Raw genomic sequence first — 20,675 nt, 5'->3', positions numbered from 1 at the left:
GGTGGTCCACCGCCGGTCCACGGGACCGACGGCCCAGATCGCCCCCGGGGCGGATCGGACGAACGGCGGCGACCCGGCTCGGCTCGGCTCAAGGCCGGCCGACCGGCCACGGTGACGGCGACGGCGCGCGCACGCACGCGTTGCCGGCGACGGCAAACGGCGGCGGAGGCGGCGGCGCGAAGGCGACGCGAAGGCGGCGGCGCTAAGCGGCGGCTAGGAAGGAGAGGAAGGGGAATAGAGGGGAGAGGAAGCCTCACCGAGGGTGGTCGGCGTGAAGGAAGACGATGGCGAACGGCGACGGCGACCACGGGCAAACGGCGGCGACGGGCAGACGAGGTCCGGAATGCCCTAAGGGAAGAAAAGAGAGAGGTTAGAGGGAGAGAGATGAACCACGGCGATCGGAAACCATGGCCGAAGGCGGCGGACATGGTGGCTCTCACCGTCGCACGGTGGGAACAGCGCTCCGGCGGCGAACCTCGACGAAGGAGGGTGGACGGGGTGGATCTCGGCCACACGAACCCGACGGCGGCGACGGCGCGGTGCTGCGGCGAACCTAGCGGCGGCTAGCGGCGGCCGGAGCGGCGGGAAAGGCGGCGGCGGGTGGATGCACGGCGCGGGAGCGATGGGGAGCACGAGGGAGTTCGGCGAAATGGGGAAAAAGAGAGAGGGGGCAACGGCGGAGCTTAAATAGGGAGAGAGGGAACCGGACGTGGCCGAGAGAGACGGGAATCGCCGGCCAACGTGGGGGAGTGGGAGAGGAGAGAGAGAGGCGGGATTCGAAAATCTAATCCCGGCCATCTCGGGCGCGGGCGCGGGCGGTAGAGAGGGGAGGTGGGCGCGGGAGGCGCGGCGCACGACCAGGGCGGCCGACGTGGCCCGGAGGGGGCGGGACGTGGGCGCGGTGGTGATTTCGGCGGTGGTGGCGACGTGTTAACGGGCGGCCGGAGGAAGGGGACGACCCCGACAGGTGGGGCCCACCTGTCGGCGTCCCAGGGAGAGAGGGGAGGCGGGCGGCCGGCCCGCGCGGCTTAGCTGGGCCTCAGCCTTCGGCCGGCCCAGCGGGGGGGAGGGGGAGAAAAAAAAAGAGGAATGGGCCGGCGGCCCATTCAAAGGAAAAAGAGAAAAGAAAAGAAAGAAAAAGGAAAAAAAAGGAAAAAGGATTTTTCCTGGGATTAAAATTGCATGCGCTCAATTTTAATTGGTTAAAATTATTTCTAGGGCTCTGAAAATTCCACTAAAAAATCCTGTTAGTGAGTTTTGACATGTAGAACTCAAGAAAAATTCCACATGCCAATTCCGATTATTATTTGCGTTAATTTATTAAGGTTTTCTCTTGATTTACACAAGTATTTTCTTGAGACCATTTATAACTTCAATTTAGGCTTGGGAAAGAACTTTGGGGTGTGACAGTCGGCCATGATTTCACGAAGATCGATAGCCTAGACATCGTCGAGGCCCTCAGGAAGCCGAGTTCATCACGATAGTCTTTATGGGGAGCAAGACGCTCGAATCAACATCGAGCGCCGCAGGGATGAGCGTCGTGCTGCACGCATGGGGGAGGGCGCCTCCTCATCCGGAGTGTCGCGTCCCCCCGCGCGAGGCGGCCAGCCCCTCACACCCCCGTCCAGTGCGGCGGGGTGCAAGGCCTTCGTGGCGAGTCTCCGGAACGTCTGGTGGCCCCCGAAGTTCCGCCCCAACCTCACCGAGAAGTATGACGGCAGCGTCAACCCCTCCGAGTTCCTCCTGATCTACACCACGATCATCGAGGCTGCGGGGGGCGATGACCGGGTCATGGCAAACTACTTTCCCATGGCCCTCAAGGGTCAGGCGCGAGGCTGGCTCATGACCCAGCCCCCTGACTCCATCTACTCCTGGGAGGACCTATGCCAGCAAATTGTCACAAACTTCCAGGGCACGTACCCTCGCCCGGGAGAGGAGGCGGACCTGCACGTTGTACATACAGTGTTTCTGCTAGGTCCGCAACACTATCCCCTGCATACCAGCACATGCGGTCGTCTATGCGTTCAGGGACAGCGTGCGGCATAACCGCATGCTCGAAAAAATTGCCTCCAAGGAGCCCAAGACCACCGCCGAGCTTTTCCAGCTGGCGGATAAGGTGGCTCGGAAGAAGGAGGCATGGGCCTGGAATTCCACTGGCTCTGGCGCAGCGGCTGCGGCTGCCCCCGAGCCTTTTTCCCGCTCCAAGCGGTGGGACAAGAGGAAGAAGAGGAAGCCGGCCCGCTCCGATGACGAGGGCCACGTCCTTGCCACGGATGGTGCCTCCCGGCCCCCGCGAAAGGAGAAGGCCGGCGGCGGCAAGCCGAGCACCACCACCCCCGGCGAAAGCCGCTTGGCGGACAAGTGGTGCTCGGTGCACAACACTTATCGGCACAACCTTGCTGATTGCCGCACGGTCAAGAACTTGGCCGAGCGCTTCAGGAAGACCGATGAGGAGAGGCGGCAGAGTCGCCGGGAGGGCAAGGCCCCCGCGACCTCCGCCGGCAACCGGCAAGGGGAGACCAAGAAAAAGGTCCCCACCGATGAAGATGACGACAGTGAGGACCTAGAATTCCAGGAGCCTCAGCAAACCGTCGCCACCCTCGATGGAGGGGCGTGCATTCACGCCTCCCGTCGCAGCTTCAAGGCCATGAAGCGAAAACTTCTCGATGCGGCCCCAACCCACGAGGTGACCTGCCGGGCGCGCTGGTCGGAGGTGAAGCTCACCTTCGATTAGAGCGATCACCCCACGGTGCTTGCCCGTGGAGGGAAGTTGGCGTTGGTGGTCTCCCTGACCGTGTACAACGTCAAGCTGTGGTGCGTCCTGATCGACGGCGGGGTGGCTCTGAACATCATCTCGCCAGTGGCCTTTGAAGCCATAAAGGCCCCAGGGATGAAGCTTCAGCCGTCGCTGCCGATCATCGGCATGACGCCGGGACACACGTGGCCTCTGGGTCACATCGAGCTCCCAGTCACCTTCGCCGACCCCACCAACTTCCACAGTGAGCGGCTGGACTTCAATGTGGCAAACCTAAATTTGCCCTACAACGCGGTCCTGGGAAGGCCCGCGTTGGTGAAGTTCATGGCCGCCACCCACTACGCCTACCTCCATCTGAAGATGCCGGGCCCCAACGGCCCCATCACCATCTGCGGCGATGTGAAGATCGCCCTGGCCTGCACAGAGCAGCGCGCCGACACCCTGGCGGCGGCCTCTAGGCCAGAGGAGGGCGGCAGAGCCCCGGAGGCCTCCACGTCACACGCCTCCAAGAAGCAGATCACCTCGGGCGACGAGGTGCCCGTCAAAGAGATAGCCCTTGGTGGCGATCCGTCCAAGACCACCAAGATTGGCGGTAACTTGGACGCCAAATAGGAAGACGCGCTCGTTTCCTTCTTGCGGGCAAACTCCGATGTCTTCGCTTGGAAACCGTCGGACATGCCCGAGGTCCCTAGGTAGGTGATCGAGCACCGTCTCGCCGTGCGGCCGGATGCGCGACCCATCCAGCAGAAGGTACAACGCTAGGCCCCGGAGCGACAAGCCTTCACTCGCGAGGAGGTGACGCGGCTCCTGGAGGCCGGCTTCATCCGAGAGGTCATCCACCAAGAGTGGTTGGCGAACCCGGTGGTCATCCCGAAAGCCAACGACAAGCTCCAGATGTGCATCGACTACATGGACCTCAACAAGGCATGTCCCAAGGATCCCTTCCCTTTACCACGCATAGATCAAATAGTCGACTCCACTGCGGGGTGCGACCTTTTGTATTTTCTAGATGCTTATTTAGGATACCATCAGATTCGCATGGCTAAGGAAGATGAGGAAAAAACTACTTTCATTACTCCTGTGGGCACCTTTTGTTATACAACTATGCCTTTCGGTTTAAAGAATGCAGGTCCTACTTTTCAACGCATGACTCGCATTACTTTGAGTAATCAGATAGGGCGCAATGTTGAGGCTTACGTCTATGACTTGGTGGTAAAGACGCGCCACCAAGATACGTTGCTTCAGTATCTGGCTGAAACTTTCGATAACCTTAGGTCCACGCGCATGAAACTGAACCCCGAAAAGTGTGTGTTCGGTGTGCCAGCGGGCAAGCTTCTCGGGTTTCTAGTCTCGTCACGAGGCATAGAAGCTAATCCCGAGAAGATACGCGTGATAGAGAGGATGCGCCCGCCCAGCAAGCTTAGGGATGTGCAGTGTGTCACCGGATGCATGGCTGCCCTAAGTCGGTTCATATCGAGGCTTGACTATTGGTCGCAGTCTATGGAGATTTTGGGTGAATCTTCTAGGAAGCTTACTAATAGACCAAGGAGTATGACTTATACGCTCCATCCGAGGGGTAGTCTATTGACGGTCTAGTACCAGATCAGACTCTGAGTGAAACTTGCTTGCACAAGACTTGCAATTCAAGGCGTAGTCCATTGTTCGGGTTGTGAGTAAGTATAGCTTGGAGTTCTAGGTAGATGTTCAACCTTAATCGGTCTCCATCAAATCAATGGTATATAAACAATACAATGAAAAAGGCAAATCTCAGGGGGATTTTGAGATTTGGTGGGGGATTGTTAGAATTAATAGATGGGCCTTACCCATTCGAAGATTAATTCTTTGGAAAATCACAAAAGCCTACCTCATGGGATGGCATGGATTTGGAGCTCAGTACCACTTTGCTTATTCTAGGAGAGAGAGACCTCCTTATAAGGGAGCATGCTCTCCTAGCCACTTAAATCATGTGATGTGGAGAGAAGAGGGGGAACACGTGCGCGCTTGCCTCGCCTGGCATGCCAGGTGAGGCGTGCGTGTGCATGACGTACGCGTCGAATGGTTCGCCAAAATTGGTTCCTCACCCAGATGCAGTTTTGTTTTCCTGTGGGAAATTTGGATTTTTTTTGTTTTGGAAACACTCCGAAAAATCCGGTGCGTGAAATAGCGTGGAGTCCGGATAAGTTTTGCGCGACTTATCTGGTTCGATTACGTGGAGCGGAGATCATGCATACGTCTTGATATCTCTATATAAGCTGAGCCGCCGCCTCCACGCTACATACGAAATCAATCTAGAGTTTGCCTGCTCCTCTATACTATACCGTCATTCGTAGTCTACTCCATCCCGCTCGTCGTGGCGTGTACCGGCGATCGGAAAAGCAAGTCTCCGAAATCTCTGCCTTCGGCGTCCTGCATCGGGAGAAGGTAGCAATAAGGTTTTTGCGTGACTACTCCCTGTTCAACCACAACGGCTCGTCTTCTTGTTCGCTTGCGTGCTGAGCGCCGTCGTCAACGCCCGCAACCGCGAGTAATTCCTGCTGAGCAACCGGTCTTCCGGTACCCTCGGTACGTGTTTAACATGTTACACATATTTGATATGTTCATATTTTACTATCTAGTTTACATGTGTAAATCTAATGATACGTTCATACTAGTTTACAACTATAATTAATGTCATATTTTATTTATAGAATAAATTAAATCATTATGTGTTTATAAATTCAACAAAGGCAACATATCCCATGGAGGGATTAGAATCCATTTCCCCTAATTGCTCATTAAATACTTCCTTCATGTTCGTCTGCTTGAAGAAGTTGATCAACTGACTAAACTAATTAATTCATCCTTTCACTACGTGTTGCTGCGGTTACAGCTCTGTCTTTCTCAATGTAGGACAGTACATGCATGCATCTGGCCCTGGGGTCAAGTCGTCGATCGGATTGATATGATTCAACTAGCTGATGAGTCATGTCGTCATTAATTGATTGACCTAGTGAGCAAAGTATTTCAACAAATTAAAGAGTCGCTAGCTGCAGTGCCCATGGCTCATGGTAGTACCACTACACCAAAATCCTTATAAAGAGACTCTTTATGGAGACAATTTTCGAAATACCTCTAAGTTTTAAAGCTTTATAGTCTAGAGACATTTTTTAAGGCACTTTCAAAATCGCCTAAAATATTTTTACTCTAGAAACACTTTAGAGACATTTTTAGTATACTTTATTAAATTTATCTTGTAGAGACATCTTTTCGGCACTTTAAAATTTGCTCATATGTAAAGGTATTTTCTTAAGGCATTTAAAACGATATAAAGGCATTTTTCCAAATATTAAAATATATCACGTAACTAGATATAAGTAACACAAATCACATATTTACATGTAATTATATGAGGTGGAGATGGTTAGTGCATTGAAGATAAAAATAGTGAACTCATGAGGTTATGAGTTCAAGGATTGGTAATGGATAATATTTTATATTGATTTGCTATAGTTATTACAACATATTAATATCTCTACAAAGTGCTTCTATTTGCACAGAGACACTTTATAAAATACCTCTTAGTTCGTAGACACTCTTCAAAATATCTCTATAGCACTGTAAAGGCATTTTAAAAATATCTCTATAGCATTAGAAAAATGTCTTTATAAGATATATTTTTTTAAGTGTACAAGAGGGCATTTTAAAAATGTCTCTATCGTATTAGAAAAATGTCAATACAAAGTATATTTGTTGAAGTGTACGAGAGGTAGCTATGAGCCTGTTTAGATCCCACACTAAAATTTTACATCCTATCACATCGAAGATTTGAACACCTACACAAGATATTAAATATATATAGCTTAAAAAAACTAAATATTAAATATATATAGCTTAAAAAAACTAGTTGCATAGTCATGCAAAACACAGCCAAGAGCCCAAGAGAGCCTCCTTACAACTAACCACTCCCCGTTACGCGGCCAAACATAGCCGTACGCCATGTAATGTCGTTTCGTTAATTAATTTGATAGTATCACACATGCATGCACACCATCGCGTCAACCCTCAGGTCGTCGATGGGATTACTAGCTAAAGGGTGTGTTTAGTTAATGCTAAAATAAAATTAAAAGTTTAGTTAAAATTGAAACGATGTGATGGAAAAGTTAAAAGTTTATGTATGTAGGAAAGTTTTGATGTGATAGAAAAGTTGAAAGTTTGAAGAAATAGTTTGAAACTAAACTCAGCCAAAGTATCATAGTCCCAGCTTGCAGTGCCTCCATGCTATAATTACCTTTGTGTTTAACGTACTTTCTCTGCTAAAATAAATCTAGAGTTCATAATATAATTAATCTGCATATATATATATATATATATATATCTATAAATCTGTTTAAATTATCTAGATTTATTATATATACTACTAGCTAGTCACATTCAATCATAGATTTTATTTTTTTACGAAGAGAGTATTCGGAAGATGACGGGCGTGGACGAGGGCCTCCTGACCCCCGACCTGATAGATTACTGATCTGGCCACATCGATGTCCCCAGCAGGGATGAAATTAATTATGCAATGTTTGCAATATATACCGATTGAAAACTATATGGAATTTTATTGGTTTCCATGAAACCGTTGGACACCGGTTTGTGAATCCGAGCAGTTTTGCACAGAACTGTTTTTGCTAGTTTTTGGAAAACCTACAGGGACCGGTTTTTACTTTGAAATTTAAAATGGTAATATAAAATCTGAATGTAAATGGCATGCTAGTTTCATTTCATATTCATATTCAGTAAGAAATTAAATAAATAAGTCAGATGCATAAGTTTTCTCTATAATAACTATAGTGATATCGTGAGCCTTAAATTAAGACATGTCCCACTTGGCCACTTACATACTTTAGCGGCGTGACATCTGGGCTTGGCCATATGGCCATAATTAAGATTTATATCCGTTTGTGGCCGGTGTGATATTTTATTTTTCCGAGTTCGATCGTCTAGGACGCATACCTACACTTACACATTAGACTCAGAGTCATACAGTCCCTCCGTCCCTAAATACTTGATGCCATTGCCGTTCGTCATATTGATCAAAAACTTTTATGAAATATATAAAATTATATATATATATAAAAGTATATTTAACAATGAAATCAAATGATAGGAAAAGAATTAATAGAAGTATATTTAATAATGAATCAAATGATAGAAAAATAATTAATAGTTACCTAAAATTTTTAATAAGACGAACGGTCAAACATATTTAAAAAAATTAGCGGCGTCAAATATTTAGGGACGGAGGAAAGTACGTGGGTATATCCAAATTACAGACACATGTCTTATTAGAGGCCTAGCTAGCTAGCTTTACATAGAGCTAGCAGGGTACACTTTAAATTAAGATCAAATTTTAGGAAAAATACGAGCACGCAAGTTTCGTTAACTGCAAGAATATATAATCACACTGGACTGTGCTTAATAAGTTCAATATGTTATTTTCTTTCTATATCTAGGACGCACTAATTCAAAAGTGATTTTTTTTTTGCAGACAGCCCAAAAGAGGTTTTCGCGTGTGGTAGCACAGCCCGCACGTACTATAGGGTCAGCAAAAGTCAATATATTTGCTTGCGGGAGGCGCACCCGTACATGAAAATTGTTATTTTCGTGTGCGGGTTCTTATGTTGTCCACACGCAAAAATAAAAATCCAAAAACAAGTTGCAAAAGTACTGAAACGCTAGCATCCCAGTGGCGGCTGCGGCGCGGATCTGGTCCTCATAGCGGCGGCAGATCGAGCCACCTCCTCATCCTCCTCCTCCCGACCGCCTCCTTTTCCTCCTCCTTGTCGGCAGCGCAGGGCGAGTGACGGGGATGGTGCCGCTCCCGGTCGTTGCCTCGTCGGCGGCTGTGGCGCCGCCCGATGTCGTGCCTAGCCGCCGCCGCCCGTTCCCGGCCATCGCCCGAGGTCACGTCGAGCCGCCGCCGCCCGCTCCCAGTCGTCGCCCGCCCCCTCCCATTTGCCGTCTCATTAGCGGCCTCACCGCCTGCTCCCGGTCGTGCGCCTCCTTGTCGGCGACAGTGCCAAGCTGGCCACCGCCCACTGCCGCTGTTACCATCGTCGCCCGCCACCCCCCGCCGTCGCTATCGCCGTTGCCGCAGGATCCGCCATCGGCCGCTCCCGCTGCTACGAGGGAGTGAGGGATAGAGAGAGAGAGGAGGTGAGAATGAAAGGAGGGGAGGAAGTGAGAATAAAATAGGGGAGAGAGGAACTCACAAGTAAGGTTTCAATTTTTTTTTAATACGCTGAGATGGAAATAGGAGGTAACTCAGACTTCTGGGTGGATCTTTAAAAGGCCCGTCCGCGAAAATATATTTTTCTGTGCAGTCGCTTAAGAGGCCTGTCTAGAAAAATAGCCATATTTTCTCGTGCGGTTGCTTAAGAGGGCCGTCTACGAAAATAAAATTTTGCACACGGGACTTTTAAGGAGCCGTATGCGAAAATGAGTCGATTTTTACAGACGCCGGCACTTATAGGCCGTCTACAACCTATTGTGGTGCTTGTCTAGAAAAATCATTTGTTTAGTAGTGACGGTTGTGAAATGTGCTCATGTTTTTTACAATCAAAGGTGTACAATCAAAACAGTTCCGAAATAAAAAAATCACCCCACACGATGATTCCGAGCTATCTGTAATATATACTTCCTCTATAAAAAAAATCAGCCTATGTGGAGATGTGACACTGGCTAGAACAACAAATCTGGATCGGATGCGAGGAGGGTTCCTTCGTGATAACAGGGAACTAATTAGTTAACAGTAGTTTAACTCTCATCAGTTGCAGAAATATACTCTCTCCGTCCCATAATATAAGAGGATTTTGTCATTTTGCTTATACTGTTTAACCACTCGTCTTATTAAAAAAAATTGTGCAAATATAAAAAAACGAAAAGTTATGCTTAAAGTACTTTGGATAATAAAGTAAGAAAAAAATAATAATAATTCTAACATTTTTTAAATAAAACGAATGATCAAACAGTGCAACCAAAATATCAAAATTTCTTATATTAAGGGACGGAGGAAGTAATGCAGTAGCTAAGCTATAGTATGATAGCAGTGCCAGTAGGTGCAGTGGCAGTCATAGCCAATTGGGCAATTTGGTACGTAAATGGATTCCATTAATATTTTCAAAAATAAATGTAGTCTTTCCGCAAAGTTATTGGTGTCAACATATTTGTCACACCCGAAAGTTCTTTCCCAAGCCTAAATTGAAGTTATAAATGGTCTCAAGAAAATACTTGTGTAAATCAAGAGAAAACCTTAATAAATTAATGCAAATAATAATCGGAATTGGCATGTGGAATTTTTCTAGAGCTCTACATGTCAAAACTCACTAACAGGATTTTTAGTGGAATTTTCAGAGCCCTAGAAATAATTTTAACCAATTAAAATTGAGCACATGCAATTTTAATCCCAGGAAAAATCCTTTTTCCTTCTTTTTCCTTTTTCTTTCTTTTCTTTTCTCTTTTTCCTTTGAATGGGCCGCCGGCCCATTCCTCTTTTTTTTCTCCCCCTCCTCCCGCTGGGCCGGCCGAAGGCCGAGGCCCAGCTAAGCCGCGCGGGCCGGCCGCCCGCCTCTCCTCTCTCCCCGGGACGCCGACAGGTGGGCCCCACCTGTCGGGGTCGTCCCCTTCCTCCGGCCGCCCGTTCCCACGTCGCCACCACCGCCGAAACCGCCGCCGCGCCCACGTCCCGCCCCCTCCGGGCCACGTCGGCCGCCCCGGTCGTGCGCCGCGCCTCCCGCGCCCACCTCCCCTCTCTCTCCCGCCCGCGCCCGCGCCCGAGATGGCCGGGATTCGATTTTCGAATCCCGCCTCTCTCTCTCCTCTCCCACTCCCCCACGTTGGCCGGCGATTCCCGCCTCTCCCGGCCACGTCCGCCTCCCCTCTCTCCCTATTTAAGCTTCGCCGTCGCCCCCTTTCTCTTTTTCCCCATTTCGCCGAACCCCCTCGTGCTCCCCATCGCTCCCGCGCCGTGCCCCCACCCGCCGCCGCCTTTCCCGTCGCTCCGGCCACCGCTAGCCGCCGCTAGGCTCGCCGCCACACCGCACCGTCGCCGCCGTCGGGTTCGCGTGGCCGAGATCCACCCCGTCCACCCCTCCTTCGTCGAGGTTCGCCGCCGGAGCGCCGTTCTCACCGTGCGACGGTGAGAGCCGCCATGTCCGCCGCCTTCGGCCATGGTTTCCCATCGCCGTGGTTCATCTCTCTCCCTCTAATCTCTCTCTTCTCCTTCCTTAGGGCACCCCGAATCCCGTCCGTCGGTTGCCGTCGTCCTCCCGTGGCTCGTCGTCGCCGTTCGCCGTCGTCTTCCTCCGCGCCGGCCACCCTCGGTGAGGCATCCCTCCCCTCTTTTCCCCTTCCTCCCCTCCTAGTGCCGGGCCGCCGCTTCAAGTCGCGCGCCGTCGCCTTCGGCCGCCGCCGCCGCCTCCCGTGCCGCCGGTCGCCGTCGCCGTCAGCCGCGTGCCGTCGCCGCTAGCCCTGGCCGGCCGGCCGGCTTTGATGCCGAGCCGAGCCTGGCGGCCGCCTCTATCGCCGCCCGTCCGATCGGCCCCGAGGGCGATCTAGGCCGTCGGTCCCGTGGACCGGCGGTGGATTACTTTTATTATACGTGTAATTACTTTTATCATATACGTAATACTTTTAGATTGAAATAAATTACTTTTTAGGCATTCAAAATGTGCGAATATGTCACTTTTTCTAAAAGTAATTTACATAAATTATAAAAGTAATTTAACACAAAATAAAATTAATTTACCATGGTACTAAAAGTAAATCAATTGTGAGGATAAAAAATATAAGTCTATCTAAAATTACTTTTAGATTGAAATGATTTACCTTTTAGGCATTCAGAATGTGTGAATATGTTGTTTTAGTTTTTTTTTTATGTAATGTTACTTGTTTTAGTTAGTTCTGTGATTTGTGTTGATTAAGTTTAATTTTAGATAGACTTATATTTTTTACCCTCACAAATGATTTACTTTTAGTACCATGATAAATTAATTTTATTTCGTGTTAAGTTACTTTTATAATTTATGTAAATTACTTTTAGACTTTATTGAATTTATTTTTATAGATATGATAAAAGGTAATTTACAACATGTATATATATTATCATAATATAATCGTGTAATATCTTCTTATAAAGATTTGATAAAAACAAATATAACGTGTAATCGGATCGTAAAAATAATACCCAGTTTATAAGATATACTCTCTATGTCATAGAATAAACGAATCTAGGATGAGATATGACATTATCTAAGACAATAACTCTGGACAAACACCTGTCTAGATTTATTACATCAGGTAATATCGCATCTCATCTTATGTTGGTTTATTTTGGGATGGAGGGAGTAATTGTCTAGCTAAAAAGTAAACTGTGCACTAAACAGTACGGATGCCATATTTAGATTGGAATAAGTTCACTTTGGGTCCCTCTATTTGTCACCAAGTCTGATTTTCATCCCTTCGCCGCAAAACTGGGTACAACAAGTCCCCCAACTTACGAAACCGTTTAAATGAGATCTCTAGGCAGTATTGTGTCTGGTTTTGATTGAGGTGGCGCTTACGTGGCCCCTTTTGACTAGGTCTTTGTCCAACGTGTCATTGACGCGGTGTTTACGTGGCAATTAGATGCGGAAAATAATAAAACCCGTGGGACCCACATGCCGGTTGCGCACACAAATAATAGAAAATGGTGGGCCCATGTGGACCCACATGTCATCCTCACAACCCTCTTCTCTCTATCCTCTCTTCCCCCCTCCTCTCTCTCATGTGGAGTGGGTAGCGGCTAGCCGGCGAAGTGGGTTGGGCGGCGGCTGGAGCGGGGCTACGAGCAGGGCGGAGCAGCCGATGGCCAGAGTAGCATCACTTGACTTGACTGCGTAGTTGAGCAGTGCGAGCGCCTTGTGCGTGCACACCGCTTCGACGTCATCGTCGTCGCCGTCGAATCCTCCGCTTCTCCGCTCGTGTCTCCTCTCCTACCCGGCTCCGCCGCTCCTCTCCCACCTTGGCAAGGTTGACGGCCGTGACGGCATCCGCTCGCCGCCGCTCCGCCCCATTACTCCGCTGCGTCCTGCCGCTGCTTCGGCCGCTCCGCCCCTCCTACCTGCTCGAGCGGTCACCGGCGAGCATGATAGATGTGGCGAGTGCTATAGCGGTTGATGATGATGGTCCTCACCACTCCACCGGCCGGCCTGCTCTGGCTGCCGCAGCACTGCCCCTCCCGTCACCCATCCTGTCCACTGCCTGCCCCGCTTCGCCCTTCGGCTCCGCCCCACGTAGCCTCCGCCCCTTTGCTTTGCCGCCGCTTCGTCCCACCGTGTGACATCCTGGCCCAATTAGGATGAGGCCTATGTGGCCCATGTGAGCTGTGTGCGCATGTTTAGTACCACCATGCTAGGTTTGGCAAGGGTGGAAGCACTTATAAGGCCTCTGCCATCCAATCATATCACTCCGGGGTTAACCCTTTTACACGAAGCGATGATGAAAGTGTAAGTGGAGTAGTGTGTGTAAGTGGGCCCACCCGTCGGATGGGCTGGCTACGCGGTTCTGGAGGAAGGGCTGTTACACACCGTCGCCCGCTCCGGCCGAGCCACCCACCTTTCTCAGCCGGCTGGAGAGAGAGGGGATAGAGAGAGAAGAGGGTTGTGAGGATGATGTGTGGGTCCACATGGGCCCACCATTTTCCCACCATTTTTTATTAAAGTGTACGGGCGGTCCTTGAACTTGTAGGGGTATATCATCTAGTTCCCTAAACCCTCAAATTGCATATCCAAGTCCCAGAACTTGTCATAGTATGTCATCTAGGTCCTAAATCGCCACAACCCCTTCAGGATCCTACGTGGCATTGATGTAGCATGCCACACGGACATGACATGGCATTATTTTGACTGACAATTGGGACCCATTTAAATTTTTCCCTTTTTCTTTTTTTCTTTTTTTCCCTTTCTTCTCCTTTCTCTGTGACCCGTGCAGAAAAAAAGGAAAAAAAGAAGAATGAGAAGAAAACAAAAAATAAAAAGAAAAGAAAAGGACACGTCACGTCCATGTGGCATTGCCACATCAGCGCTACGTAGGATCTTAGAGGGGATGTGTCAATTTGGGACTTAGATGATACACTTTGACAAGTTCTGCGATCTGGATATGCATTTTAAGAGTTTAGGAACCTATATGACACAACCCTACAAGTTTAAGGACTGCCAATGCACTTTACTCTTTTTTATTATATGTGTGTGCAACCGACATGTGGGTCTCACGGTTTTTTTTTGCGGATCTAATTGCCACGTAAGCGTCACGTCAATGATACGCTGGAAAAAGACCTAGTCAAAAGGAGACACGTAGGTGCCACCTGCCCACCTCACTTAAAACCAGACACAATACTGCCGATGGACATCATTTAAATGGTTTTGTAAGTTGGGGTATCCGTCGTACCGGTTTTGCGACCGAGGGGTGAAATCGGACTGGGCGACAAATAAAGGGACCAAAGTAAACTTATTTCATTTAGATTTGCCTTTTGTCTTAAGTCTTAACCGTGAAACCGGTAGTGCAATTATGCAAACCTGGTGCATGCTTCGTTGCTGAAAAGGATATGTTTATGTTTTTTTTGGCGCAGTTGCTTTTTCTCTGTTTTTTTTGGGCATAGTCTTTGCATGAAGAAATGGATTGGTGCGTGCACATGTGAATGCAGTGGCGGCGCTGAACGCGATTCTGGGGAGGTGGGGCACGAAGCCGCCGACGACATGGAACATCACCGGCGACCCTTGCAGCGGCATCGCCATCGACGAAACGACCGACATCGATAACAGCGAAACCATCAACCCGGGCATCAAGTGCGACTGCTCCTACAACGACAGCACCGTCTGCCACATCACCAAGCTGTACGTAACTCTGAACCTTTTGATTCCGCCGGCTGCACCACAGGTGTTCGACGGAATGCGCAAAGGAGAGGGGGCCATGAACTTCTCCAAAATCTGGCTGTACTTTCAAGCGTGGAGTGGCCTGATATGATGTGACGATGAATTGGATTTTGAAACTTGCAAGAACAGCCAATTCGTCTAGCAAAGCACATGCTGCCGCATAGTTTTTCTTAATTTAGTGATCGTCATGCACTCATTGAAGGAATTTTCCTGACGCGCGTGTTGTTTATGCAGGAGGGTGTATTCGTTGGATGTTGTCGGTCCGATACCACAAGAGCTAGAGAATCTCACCTATCTAACCAACCTGTATGTTGTCTAATTCGTAACATCCCTATCTTTGTTGTCAAGAACATTATGTATATATATCGCCATCAAACGCTGTTCAACTGTTGTTCTATACAAGTTTATGGTACGTGTTTGGCTAATTTTCTTGATGTTTCTTAGTACTTATGTTGTTTCAGGAACCTCCAACAAAACTACTTGACAGGGCCGGTACCTTCAATCATTGGGAAATTGACTGCTATGCAATACTTGTCAGAGTTAATTTCAAATTATAAATTCTTCTACCAAATCCATCTGTTGCTACTTTCTCCTAACCCTTTCCTTCTTTTTTATTTTGGAAAACAAAGGACCTTAGCGATCAACTCGTTGTCTGGATCACTTCCAAAGGAATTTGGAAAACTCTTGGATCTTCGCTCATTGTATGAGATCCCTTCTTGCATGGCTTATTCCTCAACAATTCATTCGTCACTCCTGAAGTAGTATAACTATATCTGCAAAATATAATTGCACAAGTTCTCAAGGAGAATTTCCAAAAATAAAAGCATAACTCATATCTTAGGCAAGACAACGTAATTTCCCTTTTCAAGTGATGTTTCATTAACTTGAACCATAATGAAATCCGAAAATAATGAATATTGTGTATCATCAGGAAAACTGTTTCACTTTTCTTTTCTACTATTTGCAGCGCAGGCAAGTAAATTGTGTCACTCCTGAACTATTTCATTTTGTTTCAGAGGCATAGGATCAAACAATTTTACTGGTGAACTTCCTGAAGATTTGGGCAACCTGACCAAACTCGGACAATTGTAAAATGCCCCCCGTTTAACTGCCAAATATTTCCTCTAATAGAACTAAAATTGGGGCCAGCTATATAACTATTGTTGAACATGATAATTACTCTAATGTTTCAATAACAGGTATATCGATAGTTCTGGCTTCAGTGGCCCATTCCCTTCGACGTTTTCAAAGCTTAAGAACCTAAAGACCCTGTATAGTCTCAGTAACAGAGACAACTATCTCTTGTATTAATTGAGCTTCCATATGCTCAAATTCTGTATAATTTATTCATGCAGGTGGGCATCGGATAATGATTTCACAGGGAAAATACCTGACTATATAGGGAGCTTGACAATGTTGCAAGATCTGTAAGATATATTGCCAACTTCTAAATATAACCAGTGGTATTGTATCCTACAAAGTAGACCAATTGAACAATTCTGCATGTATTGTTTTCATTTGAATTAGGAGAATAAAATTTTGACTTCCTGATCATCATTCTCAACAGAAATCCAACAAAATGTATACATTTTCATTTTACTATATTTAACGGATCTACACAAGATTTTGAAATATAGTATACTTGTTACATTGAACTTGTAGGAGGTTTCAAGGAAATTCTTTTCAAGGTCCGATTCCAGCAAGCTTTTCTAATTTAACCAACTTGACAAGCTTGTAAGTACTTTTTTTCTTCAGTAATTTGCTTCCCAATGGTTGGGCATGCCAAGCTTGTCATGATAACCTATGTCCTAAATATACATATGCAGACGGATTGGTGATATTGTAAACGGGAGCTCTTCGTTGGCCTTTGTCAGTAACCTGACATCTTTGAATATCCTGTATGCATGTAACATGCTTTTCAGTTTTAAACACCTTACAGTTTTATTTACTGAAAAAGTTCTCACATTCTGAGTTTGGACTTTTGTTCTTTCAGAATATTGAGGAACTGCAAGATATCTGATAATATCAGAAGAGTAGATTTTTCTAAGCTGGAAAATTTAACCGTGCTGTATGTTTTTTGTGGCATAGTATCACTTTTCTATTCTGTTAGTTATTATTTATTATAGTTTAATGTGAAGGCTTATTCGAGTAATTTTCCTATTCTATGGCACAGGGATTTGAGCTTTAACAATATCACAGGCCAAGTTACTCAGTCCATCCTCAATCTGGACAAACTTGTATGCTTGTAAGGAGTTCCTTTCTAGATTGTTTTTACACTATAAAAACACCCCTTAAGCTGCTGCGCATGTTTCATCATCTTGAACTGTACCTCAAAATTCAGGTTTCTTGGGAACAATAGTCTTACAGGAAGCTTGCCAGATGCGAAGAGCTCCTCATTAAACAATTTGTACGCCATTCAATTGAACATAGTAGTATAGTGCAAATCATTTAATTTGAGCATTTCAATGATATATTCATTCGATATGTAGTAACTTTAACCATTTTACAGAGATTTTTCATACAACCAACTCACTGGAAACTTTCTTTCATGGGCTACCCAGAGCAATTTGCAATTGTAAGTTGAAAGTTCTTATAGGTATGGTAAATAAGAAAACACGGTATTGATTGTATGATGTTGTTACTGACAACTTACATGTTTTATCCTGTACAAGGAATTTGGTGGCAAACAAGTTCAATATTCGTAGCAACAATAATAGGTATTTATCAAATTTCATTTGCAAGCATCTATTTTTGACAAAACCTTACTCATAATTTGTTTTGCCTTTGTTTCCAACTTTCCATTGTATGCATAGCATTCTACCCACAGGACTAAATTGTCTCCAGCAAGACACTCCATGTTTCCTCGGTTCTCCAGAATGTATAACTTTTCACTTCATCATTAGCAGTTAAAGGAGTAAAGGACTCATGATTTTCAATAATGTTTACAATTTTGCATATCTTAACTGCAGACTATTCCTTCGCGGTAGACTGTGGCAGTAATAGAACTATAAGAGGCTTTGATAATACTATATATGAAGTAGATTCTACAAATCTTGGGGCTGCATCATACTATGTTACCAACCAAATAAGATGGGGTGTCAGCAATGTAGGAAGATTCTCTGAAGCCCCAAATGGAAGTTACCTAATATATAGCTCCCAGCAGTTTCAGAATGCCATGGATTCAGAACTATTCCAGACTACAAGGATGTCACCATCATCACTGAGATATTATGGTCTAGGACTTGAGAATGGAAACTACAATGTTCTTCTTCAATTTGCAGAGTTTGCTTATCCAGACTCACAGACATGGAAAAGCAATGGGAGGAGAGTTTTTGACATATATTTACAGGTAAATATGTGTTGCATATGCAGTATTCGTTTACTATCTTATTTTTATTTTTCTGAAAATATTCTCTTCTCCAACATGGCATTTGCATAGGGTGATCTGAAAGAAAAGAACTTCGATATAAGGAAAACAGCTGGTGGAAAATCTTTTACTAGAGTTAACAAAGTATACAACACAACTGTGTCAAAAAACTTCCTTGAGATCCATTTGTTTTGGGCTGGCAAGGGCACTTGTTGCACTCCCACTCAAGGTTACTATGGACAGATGATCTCTGCAATAAGTGTGACCCCAAGTAAGATCAATCCTTGAGTAATTAACTTCATTAGATGATTATATTTTATTCTTATTATTAAAACCCTTTTTTCTAGATTTTATTCCAACCATGAGAAATGGAGTTCCAAAAAAGAAAAGTAAAGCTGGTGCCATTGTTGCAATTGTGATCGGTGCATCAATTTTAGGATCGGTAGCATTAGCTGGAATCTTTCTGTTGATAAAAAAGAGAAGATAGGTGGCAAGGAAGAAAGAAGGTATTATTTAATAGTGCACCTTTTCAACATCAAAATTTCAAATGACTTATTATCTTTCTTTGTTCTGGAAAAATACAGACCTATACAACCTGGCTGGAAGGCCTAATATTTTCAGTACCGCCGAGCTGAAGTTAGCTACAGAGAATTTCAGTTCTCAAAACATGGTTGGAGAAGGTGGATATGGGCCAGTCTATAAGGTTAGAGGTTTCACCGATTTACTCCATAAAATTTCCTATGAAGATTTACATTATTGTGAACTAATTCCAGCTGTGTTTCCCACTTAATTGGTATCATAATATGTTTGTAACTCAAAGGTCTTCCTTTGGCAGGGTAAGCTACCTGATGGAAGAGTTATAGCCGTCAAACAACTTTCTCAATCATCACATCAGGGGAAAAGTGAGTTCGTGACAGAAGTTGCAACAATTTCAACAGTGCAGCACCGAAACCTTGTGAAATTGCATGGTTGTTGCATTGACAGTAGCAAGCCCTTGTTGGTTTATGAGTATCTCGAAAATGGAAGCTTAGACCAAGCACTCTTTGGTAAGTTCAGTTCTGCTCATCACAAGGCACAAACTAGTCTCCCTTTCTCACATACCCTTCAAGGAGCATCTTGCTTCATGCACTCTCAAGATTTTTATCTTTTTTGCATTATATCATCAACTCAATTCTCAAGGCCTTATTCCTCCATCTTCAGGACGTAGTAACTTGAACCTAGACTGGCCTACGCGCTTCGAGATCATTTTAGGTATTGCAAGAGGCCTAACTTATCTTCATAAGGAATCCAGCGTTCGCATCGTGCATAGGGACATAAAAGCTAGCAATGTTTTACTTGACACTGATCTCACACCCAAGATCTCTGATTTTGGACTTGCCAAGCTCTATGATGAGAAGAAGACCCATATGAGCACAAAAATCGCTGGCACATTGTATGAACATCTCACCCTTGATCTTCATATAAGTTAACTTTTAAAACCTGACATAGTTTTAACTTTATCTTACCTTTTACAAGTGGCTACTTGGCACCAGAGTATGCAATGAGAGGCCATTTGACAGAAAAGGCTGATGTTTTTGCATTCGGGGTAGTCGCGCTGGAGACAGTTGTTGGCCGATCAAACACTGACAATTCCCTTGAACATGACAAGATCTATCTCTTTGAATGGGTAAGCTGATCAATGGTCTTTGCATCCAAGAGAACACATTGGCTAATCCTACCCCTGAAACTACTATAAACATAATGTGCGTATGTCGATTTATAGGCCTGGGGGCTGTATGAAAGGGAGCAAGCAGTTAAAATTGTAGACCCAAAACTCAATGAGTTCGACAGTGAGGAAGCCTTCAGAGTCATCAATGCCGCACTCCTCTGCACCCAAGGGTCACCGCACCAGCGACCACCAATGTCCAAGGTCATGGCGATTCTTACCGGAGATATTGAATTGGCTGAGGTTGTGACGAAGCCGAGCTACATCACTGAGTGGCAACTCACGGGAGGGAATACCAGCTATGTCAGTACCAACTACTCCGGATCTACTACTGGTGAGCTCAGAGAGCAGAGGGAGATCGCCCCTCACACCCCTTGTCCCACAATAACCGGGGTCACATACGGTGGAATGGAAGGTGAATGCAAATAAGTTGCAAACCACTTTTCTGGTCTTAGTTTGAAGTGGCAATTTGGGACATTATTCATGCGTATGGAATTGTTGTGTATTGCTCTGTTGAGTTGCGACAGATATATGGGATTTACTTGTTCTGAATTTTTTTCATGCTCATCTATAGAACAGTACTTGTATTTTGCAGATGCCAGTGGCATGTATGCCACTGTAGTTTTATTGAATAAATGTATTTACTTGTTTTTCGAACACATTAAGCTCCGATTCTATAAAAAATTGTTGAGAAATTTGTTAGCTAGAGGACTCTGTTATTGAGTAATAAAGCTAAAAAAAACATTTTAATAGGACTTGGGTCCTCTGCCAAGACAGGAAAACAGCAGTGGCATTATTAGGGTTGGATCATCACCTTTCCTATCTAGTATCTACCGTGGGCGTCCCAGATGAACTGCTACAGTACCAAATTTGTTCACAATAATTTTAAGTGCTTTTATATGTAATTTC

General features: G+C 45.9%; 1 pseudogene; it reads left to right on the top strand.

Moving 5' to 3' along the window:
- Positions 1–1,551: 1,551 nt before the first annotated feature.
- LOC127782066 (probable LRR receptor-like serine/threonine-protein kinase At1g56130) lies at positions 1,552–20,296 on the top strand (annotated as a pseudogene).
- Positions 20,297–20,675: the final 379 nt, after the last annotated feature.

Source organism: Oryza glaberrima, chromosome 8, assembly GCF_000147395.1.
Source record: "Oryza glaberrima chromosome 8, OglaRS2, whole genome shotgun sequence".
Lineage (NCBI taxonomy): Eukaryota > Viridiplantae > Streptophyta > Magnoliopsida > Poales > Poaceae > Oryza > Oryza glaberrima.
The sequence above is the reverse complement of the archived record's forward strand: the minus strand, read 5'-3'. Positions and strand labels throughout refer to the sequence as shown.